The 9,361-nt window shown below is 39.7% G+C and overlaps 1 long non-coding RNA gene across 1 annotated transcript; it reads left to right on the plus strand.

Annotated features, from left to right (window-relative positions):
- Window positions 1–515: 515 nt before the first annotated feature.
- On the plus strand, window positions 516–2,490 carry LOC130705873 (uncharacterized). Its single transcript, XR_009006278.1, has 2 exons — window positions 516–1,109; window positions 1,609–2,490. It is a non-coding gene; the product is annotated as an uncharacterized LOC130705873 (long non-coding RNA).
- The last annotated feature ends 6,871 nt before the right edge of the window (window positions 2,491–9,361 follow it).

Genomic DNA, 9,361 nt, shown 5'->3' on the forward strand with positions numbered 1-9,361 from the left:
TGGAGGCCAGAAGTTAAAAGCCAGAGGTATTGTCAGGGCTGCTCCCTTTAGAGATTCTGCAGGAGATTTTGTTCCTTGCCTCTTCCACCTTCTTGTAGCTGCTGGCTTTCCTTGGCTGTGGCCATATCACTCTAGTCTCTGCCTTCATCTTCACATGACCTTCTACTCTTCCATCTTTCAAATTTCTCCTGTGTATCTCTTATAAAGATATCTGGATTGTTGGATTTAGGACTTACCTGGATAATACAGGATGATCTCTTCATCTCAGCATCTTTAACAATTACATCTGCGAAGACTCTTTTTTCAAATACGGCAATATTAACAGGTTTCAGGAATTAGAATGTGGACATATCTTTTGGGAGGCTACCATTCAATCTACCATAGCAGTACAATGAAAAGAAAAAAAAAAAAAAATAGAGAATGGCAGATTTGATGGGGGATTGATAAAAACTGTTGAGTAATTGGTGCTCTGAAGAACAGTCCCAAAGAGTAATTTAAAGGAGATTGAGGGCCGCTGCGAGCGTGGGGCGAGCGTGGACCGCGGCGCGGCGGTGCGATTCTTTTCCCGGCCCTTCTCCCCGCCCCAGGCGAGGGCACCGTGTGGCGGCGGCGGGGCCAGCGAGGCCGGAGGAGGCGGCTGTGCCCGGGCATGGTGGCCTGGGGCAACGCGGAAGAATCCTGTTTTGGTGGTGCAGCTCTTGGGATCAGTGCTCTGAGCACCCAGCAGAAGAGGCTCTGAATGCTTCGGGCTCAGTTAGTCAAGCACCGTGAGCTGCAACAGGGAACATACAGACAGGAGGCCAGGCTGTGGTCTCCTCGGAAGCTTTGGTGGGATGCAGGCAGCATCTGGGAGAAGACGCCTCGGAACTCACGTGCCCGCGTTGCCCAGGACCCCAATTCCTTCCACCTCTCGGATGCTGCTTTCTTTTCCCAGGGACAGAGCCAAGCTGTAATTGACTCCTTGGGTATTTCAAAGTCCCTGATCCCAAGACTGAAGGATGACTGCCTGCTGTTGTGAAAGGTGCGCTGAATCGACAGTCCTGAGTTTTGAAGTTTTCCTGGAGGGGACGTGAGGGGATTTCTCCAGGATCGATGGAACTCCTTTTGTGGTGCTTCAGTGCTTCCACCATGAAGCGCTCATTTCCCTATGCACGTCCCCCCGCCCCACCCCACTGTTTCCTTTACTCTCTCTCCTCCCACCCCCAATTCCCAGAAGAAGATCTAGGAATCAGGTCCAAACATAAGATCTTTGGAGAATCCTTGCGTGTGTTTTTTTAAATTTTTATTGGAGTATGGTTGATTTACAATGTTGTGTTAGTTCCGGGTGTACAGCAGGGTGAATCAGTTATACATATACATATAATCCACTCTTTTTTAGACTCTTTTCCCATACAGGTCATTACAGAGTACTGAGTAGAGTTCCCTGTGCTATACAGTAGGTCCTGATTAGTAATCTAGTTTATAGGTAGTGTTGTGTATATGTCAATCCCAATCTCCCAATTTGTCCCTCTCCCCTCCCCACTTTCCCCCCCTGGTAACCATAAGTTTGTTTTCTACACTTGTGACTCTATTTCGAATCCTTGTGTTTTACTCTCGTCCTGAAACTAGATAAAGCCTAGTCATCAATCAACAGGTGAGGAAGTAGAGCCAGGCATTGGTTGAGTGTTGATGTTTCTGGTACAAGCTGACTCTCCGCTCATCATCCCACACCTTCATCAGCCATCATCATGCTGTCTGTCACCTCCTCTTCTCTGAAGAAGGCCCGGGCCATCTTTTGAAAATACAAAGTCCAGCATTGAGACCCTCCCAACTGAGAGAGCAGGAAGGGCCAGGGCTGCTGAGGTGCTCCCTGAACCCCACTCAGGGGATCTGTGTTGTTCCCACCTGGGTGTATTGTGTGGACCCCTAAAATTCCTCCAAACCTCTGCCTCTGCGCTTCCAGATTGCCCCTGAAAGAAATGAACAATAATCATAATACCCACCACGTACTGACCGCTGGTCTCTTGAGGGCTGCCTTGCCATTGGACAACATTTGTTGAGCTCCTACTGTTTGCCAGACAGCGGGTACATGCTTTATGTGTGTTTAGCCCTTCTGACAACACTGTGATTTAGGACCTGTTAATATGTCTATTTTGCTGAAATGGAAACTGAGGTTCAGAGTGGTTAAATAACAAGGAAAAGTCCATGTTTTTACCCCCTACACTAATATATATGTATATTTGTGTATATATATTCTATATATGTATATTTAACATATATATGATGTTGACTGAAAAAAATGCACAACCTCAAAGTTGAGAAATATGTTTTATTGGGTGGGCAAAACTGAGGACTTAAGCCTGGGACACAGCCTCTCAGCTCTCTCTGAGGGACTGATCCAAAAAGGAGAGGGAGGAACCATCAACTATAGGAGTTTTTGCAACAAAGACCAGGTCATCGGAACATCGAAAGATTCCTGTTAATTAAAGAAAACCAGACATCTCGAGTTAATGAATTTTTAGTGTTTTTCTGTGTATGGGAAGATGTAAAAGTCTGGGCTCACTGAAATCCTTCCTTTGATATGCACCTCAGCTATGTGGGCCAGTATCCTGTGCTTTCTCATCCTGAGTTCCCTCGGGGTGCACCATCAGGGGAGGCTGTGGCAGTTGACTGCTAGATGGTGGGCATCCTGTTTCCATCCTGAGTTTCCTCAGGGTTCACTCTTGGGGCGGCTATAATGTGATGGCTTGATGGCTGCAACATCCTTTGTTTACTGATATGGCAGGCAACATTTTTTCATTGACAATTATATATATACAATAGACACTGTTCGTGTTACATATATTATCTATTTTACGTGCTACATGTTTTTTAGACTCTTTGCAAAAAAACCTTGCAAGGTAGGTGTTATTCTTTACATTTTGTGAAAAAGAAATTAAAGCCTCTAACAGGCTGAGAAATTTGTCATGTCACTACATCACGATTAACAAGTCAGTGAACAAGATTTTGAATCCAAGTAATCCTTTTGTGAAAACAAAACCCCCCCAAAAACAAAGAAACTATGTTCTTTCCATGCTCCAAAATATATTTTGGTCAAGTGACTTAAGAAACTCTCCCTTAAGCTTGTCTAAAGCAGAAAATAAGACAACAGTGCTTTACTGGAAATTATCAAAAGGCAGGATCAAGCAGGAATAATGAAAGGGAGCCTGAGGTTTCGGGTGATGAACCCACTGGCTAAATAGGCCCCTGGAAACAGACCCACTTTTTTTTTTTTTTAATTAATTTGTATATTTGTTTATTGACTGTTTTCCTCCAATAGAATGTAATCTTTTTTTTTTTTTAACATCTTTATTGGAGTATAATTGCTTTACAATGGTGTTAGTTTCTGCTTATAACAAAGTGAATCAGCTATACATATACATATATCCCCATATCTCCTCCCTCTTGCTAGCTCATGATTTAGGACCCACGCACAGGAGAATTCAGGCTGCATTAATATAAAAATATGACTTGCAGCCCTGGAGATGTGGCTTCAGAGGAAATGATGACTTAATGCTTGTGATCTGTAAGAATGTTGGTGTCTTGGGTCAAATAACCTATGCATTTTCTCAAGGGAGGTAGGTTTGGGGGAAAAAGGCAATAATTAAACTGAACATACCAACAAGGAAAAAATAATTTAACTGTTATGATGACTCATTTAGTTGGCAGCTTCAGGTAATGAGGTGCTCTGGATTAATTTTCCTGAGAGCAGAAACATATCTCTTTAAATGATTAAGCATGTTATCTTCATCAATCTTTGAAGAAAATATTTCCAAGGTACATTTTATATTCTCTTTTGTCAGTAGTATTCTTGACGATTTTTAGGACTAGAGACATAGTTTTGTGTTTTTTTTAAAAGAACTATTTGCTCTTTGAAAATCATGTTACATCGTTGGTCCCCAGTGTTTTCATCTACAGTATGTGAACTTTGGGTTAGATGATCATCAAGGTTCCTTCCATCTCTAATATTCTCTAAGTAAAGGGCTCTTGTGCACAATAAAATTTAAAACATAAGAATCATCGAGGGGGCTTGTTAAAAATGCAGATTCTTAGGTATCATTGTTGGAGGTTCTGATTCAGTTGGTTTGAGTGAGGCAAGAGAACCTGTATCATAAATGGGTGCATACCCATGGCCATTTTGATGACCTCATTTTGAGAAACTGATTCTCTTTCCAGCCTCAGATAACAGATGTCATAACCATTTTTGGCCACCAGGGTACCGTTGCTGCCCTGCCCTCAGTGGTGTGAAGTTGTAAGGGGCTGACCAGACCCAGAGGCCTGTGCTTTGATAGTTTGCTTCTGATCCCATCCTCAGTATTAACTGTCACTTAGTTAATGTAGCTGCTGAGGAAAACCAGATAAACGAGCTGCAAATTAGGTGCCCTGCATTTGTACCTATGAGTCATTAAGTTTTCATCTCAGGCTGGGTAGGGGCGAGGGGAGGACTTCCATTTTCTCCTGTAGTCTAAAGTGCATAAATGAGCCACGGCTATCTTAGACCCTGTTTGGAGGTCTCTTACTCTTCGTTCGTGTTCTTTGTCATCCTAAGAGTCAAGTTTCTGGAAGGGCGACATCAGGATAAGTGGCAGATTTCTGTGTAAATATGTTAACATTTCATAGTGAGGTTTGGGGTCAGGGCTGTCCCTGACTTCTCTTTTAAATTTCTTTATTTTTTAAACAATTTTATTGATGTATAATTCACATGCCATACAATTGACTCTTTTGAAGTATATGCAATTCAGTGGTTTTTAGTAAAATCTGTGAATTTGTAGAGTTGTGTGCACCTATCATGTAATCTAATTTTTGAACATTTCCATCACCCTCCAAAAGAAACCTTGTGCCTATTTGGAATCACTCTCATTCCCACCCCCAGACCCATTCAACCGATAATTTACTTCTTACCTCTATAGATTTGCCTTTTGTAGACATTTCATATAAATGGGATCATACAGTAAAAAAAAAAAAAAAAAAAAAAAAGGAGATTGAAATTTTGCGGATGACTCAGATTTCCACCTTGGAGGATAAAGGAGAAGCTGTTCTTTTCCTGCCCATATCTTTTTTCATCTTTTTCTTAACCTCTACAGCTCTAATTTGGAAAGGATGATTTTGTGTCCGGATGCTACTACTTACTTGCTAAGACTCTCTTGTAGCTGTGGTTATCCTTATGGCCAAATTTTATAAACAAGAGTCTTCTGGATGAGATTTAAGAATGCTTTTGAAAGAGATTTAACTGAGCAGACAGCTTTCTTCACACATTTCACCTTCAACCTTCCTCCTAATAGGAACAGTGATACAATCAAGTCTCTAAGTGAAGTGCCATCTTATGACCATGAGGCTGAAAGCCAAATGCTAAGGATGGTAGAACAGGAAGATGGAAGGAGCCTGAGTCATTTCTGGAGACACTACAGAAATGTTGCTCCAGTCTTAAGACCCAGACTTTTCGTTATTTGAGAGAAAAAGAATTAAACAAAAACACGTAGGGAGAAGAGGGAGGAAAAAACAGGAAGGAGCAGGTAGAAAAAATAATTCACAAAGATTCACAAGGGGGTTCAGAAAGGCAAAGAGAAAGCAAGAAAGGAGTGCTGCTTAGAAGCAAAAAAAAAAAAAAGATATTTCCAAATCTTTCTCTCCTTTTCAGAGATATCTTCAATCATTGACAACTTAAACTATTATTTATTGAATGCCTACATGTATATATGTTTATTGATCATAATATACTTTTCTCTATATATTCCCATTTACTTCTTGGAGAATATGATGGCTCTAACTGGAGATCCTTAATTCTGATCTCTCCCTTTCCAACTACCTACAAATCTTTCCTTTCCTTTCTTCCTATGACCAGTGACTAAAGCTTTTCATAATCTTTTAAGTTCTGAGAAGAAGTTTCATCACTTTCATTTGTTTGCTGATACTTAGGCTCAATTTTGTGTTTTGTCCAACTGCATCTGAAGTTAGAAATTTCAAAAATAAGTTATATAAATTTACTTTAAAATAATAGAAGAATCTCTTAATGGGAGTTCATATTAATGTTTGGCCCTGTCTTATCTCACATAGAAAATGGTCAAGAAAGCAGAAAATATCCTTTCTTATGACTAGATTACAATGACTTGATAACTTAAATCCCCCCGTACATCAAAAAGAACAAATCAGGTGTAGATACCTCTTCCCAAAAAAAACATAAGCCAAAGTAAAAGTAAAGACTAAATTAGAGTCTGTGTGAACTGTCTCTGTTTCCTGAAAGGCATGTATTTTGAACAAATTTGCTCTATAATTTTTCCTTCTTATAAAACTGATTTCAAATAACTTTAACTAAAATTCCTAATAGCATTGTAGCTGAATTACTCTAAAAGTAGTGGCTTATGGCAGGTATTTGAATGGGTTCATGAGATATGAGTCAGAAATTCATGAAGGAATTGGCCAAATAGTTCTTTCTTCAAGTCCCTTATGCACTGACAAGTCAGCTGTTGGTTGGGGCTACAGTCATCTGAAGGCTTGACTGTGCTGGAGGTAGAGATGGCAGACTCACATGGCTCCAGTTGATGCTGGCCACAGTGCCCCCATGAGACCACTCCAGCATGGTAGTTTCTAGGTTGAACTTCTTATATGGTAGCTGGCTTTACCCAGAGTGAGCAACCCAAGAGGACCAAGCAGAAGTTGCATGACTTTTCCCCAATCTTGCCCTGAAAGCCGTCCAGCATCATTTCTGTAGCATTCCTAGAGTTACAAACAAATTACTAAGCCCATTCCAGATGCAAGTGAAGGGTCATAGACTTCATATTTTTATTTTAAAATGCCTGAGAATTTACCATTATAAAAGTATACTTTTTCTCTTTCTTAATGAGCAATGTTAAAAATTTTTAGAACTGGGGGCTTCCCTGGTGGCGCAGCGGTTGAGAATCTGTCTGCCAATGCAGGGGACATGGGTTCGAACCTTGGTCTGGGAAGATCCCACATGCCGTGGAGCAACTAGGCCAGTGAGCCACAACTGCTGAGCCTGCGTGTCTGGAGCCTGTGCTCCGCAACAGGAGAGGCTGCAATAGTGAGAGGCCCGCGCACCGCGATGAAGAGTGGCCCCCACTTGCCGCAACTAGAGAAAGCCCTCGCACAGAAACAAAGAACCAACACAGACAAAAATAAATAAATAAATTAAAAAAAAAATTTTTAGAACTAACATATACTCTAAGATATTTACTATTATCTCCTTTTTATGATTTTGCTTATGGGAAATAGAATAACTTATTAGTGCATTACATGTTTATGATGGTAAATTTAGTACATAATGATGAAATAATATAGCCTGTTGCATTTTGCCTTTCTACCCTTTACCCTTGAACCAAATAAAAAAAGAAAAGAAAAAAAAAACATTAGGGTTAAACCCTCAATTTATTAAAGCAAGAGGCCACCTCAAGGGAGGAAAGAATTAAGTAGTAAAGGTCTTGTTCTTTCAAGCTGTGAACAGCAGTTACTTTAAGTCTTGTCTCTGTAGGAAGAAAAAAACAAACATGCCTTCTTAAAGAGGAAGGAGAAAAGTGAGGTCTTATAATTGCACTGGGGGTACTTAAAAGATCTTTTCTCCAGTCTGGGTTAGTCTTTCCAGAAACTTCCCTTAAGAATAGGCAAAGAAAACAAATTTTAAAAATTTAAGGACTAAGTCATTGAATATCTTCTGTGGATTTATTTTAATTCACTATAATTCGTGGCTTTAGATTTTCATCTTGAGAATGTTTTGGAAAATTTTAAAGAAAGTGATTAATCAATTTTTAGAAAATCTTATTAAAGCAAAGTTACTTTTACTTTTATCGTAATAACAGAAACAGTTGTGACCTAGCCTTTGTTTTGTAAATAAGTCTGTCCGTACAATAATTTCAGCTTCTTTTAAAAATTTAAATCCTCTCCTGTCCATATAATTATCACCATTGTCTTTCATGTTTGCAAAATTAACTTATGAAAAATTATTTTTCATCATCTTTTTAAGGCCCCATATTAGATGGTGTATGAAAAGTTCAGATTTCTGTGTCTTGTTTTGCTTCAACAGCCATAATGGAAATTAATTAAATTTGTAAAATATTCCATATGTCTGTCAAAGTTTATGTCTGTAATAGTGGAAGCTGCCAGTTGACGAGGGCACTGCTGTTTGTTAATGTGGCTGGGAACAATAATTGGACTTTATTTCCATCATAGACAAATGATGATTCCAGTTTTCTGCTTTTCAAAGTCATAATACCTGAAAGAGCTTCTTAAGATAGTAAAGCAAATAGACCAATGTGAAAAGCCAACATTCAGGAGACAGAAGAGAGAAAGTAGAGGACAACCTTGGCCTTTGGCATTTTGAATAGCTAAACCATTGCTTTCCTACTTTTGAACTCTTTCATATATGAGATAAATAAATTCCTATTTCTTAAAGAGATTTTAGATGGATATTCTGTTACTTGAAGCAAAATGTATATAAATGACTGCATTTCATTTAATTGCAGCATTTTAGGTACTCACCAGAGCAAAACAATTCTATTTGCTGTGTGGTAGAAAGACTTTTGGATATTGGGTCTAATCATGCTATCCATTTCTGAAGGATCACTTCACTTGGGTCACCTACTTTTCTCCACAAGTAGAGCATCTTTAGAAAAGAGTGATGGGGACCAATTAATCTAGGGAAGGTCAGAGCCCTGTTGGGGTGAAGGAGAAGCATAAGGGCCAAAAGAAGATGGCAATGACAACTGCCTTTGGAAATATCCTTATTTTTAAAAGGCCTGAGGCTCAAGTGCATACTGTCAGCCCATAATCCTACTCTATACATGGAATAACACTTAAGACAAAGATGTTAGGAAGCTGTTTCTATTTTTTCCATATTCCCTTCAGGTGTGACTTCTTTTTGCTTTTAAAGTTCCCTTTGGTGTTGTTTTTAGATTAATAACACTCATCTATCTACAAAGGTCTGTGGGACAAACACACAACACAAAGATGTGTTGAAGCCCAACCTAAACACATATTTTTCTGTGTTTGGGTTGGGCTTCAACAAGTGTGTGTATTCTTTAACCTATTCATTCTTAAAGCATCCATTGATCACATATTATGTGTCAAGCACTGAGTTGGTGCTGGAGATAGAAAGATGACTAACACATAAATTCTATGCTCACATGCATATAACTGAAGTCCCTTGTCATAGGATCTATCCATAGTGTCATGTATAAATGCTACATGCACAAAGTAAGCAAGACTTTTCAGAGCAAGTTAGGGAAGGTTCCACAGTAGACAACTGAATTGGGCTTTAAAGAAGGGTCACAAGGGGGAATTCCCTGGTGGTCCAGTGGCTAGGACTTAGCGCTTTCACTGCCGGGGCCTGGGT

The sequence above is a fragment of the Balaenoptera acutorostrata genome, chromosome 1 (genome assembly GCF_949987535.1).
Source record: "Balaenoptera acutorostrata chromosome 1, mBalAcu1.1, whole genome shotgun sequence".
In the NCBI taxonomy this organism is placed as follows: domain Eukaryota; kingdom Metazoa; phylum Chordata; class Mammalia; order Artiodactyla; family Balaenopteridae; genus Balaenoptera; species Balaenoptera acutorostrata.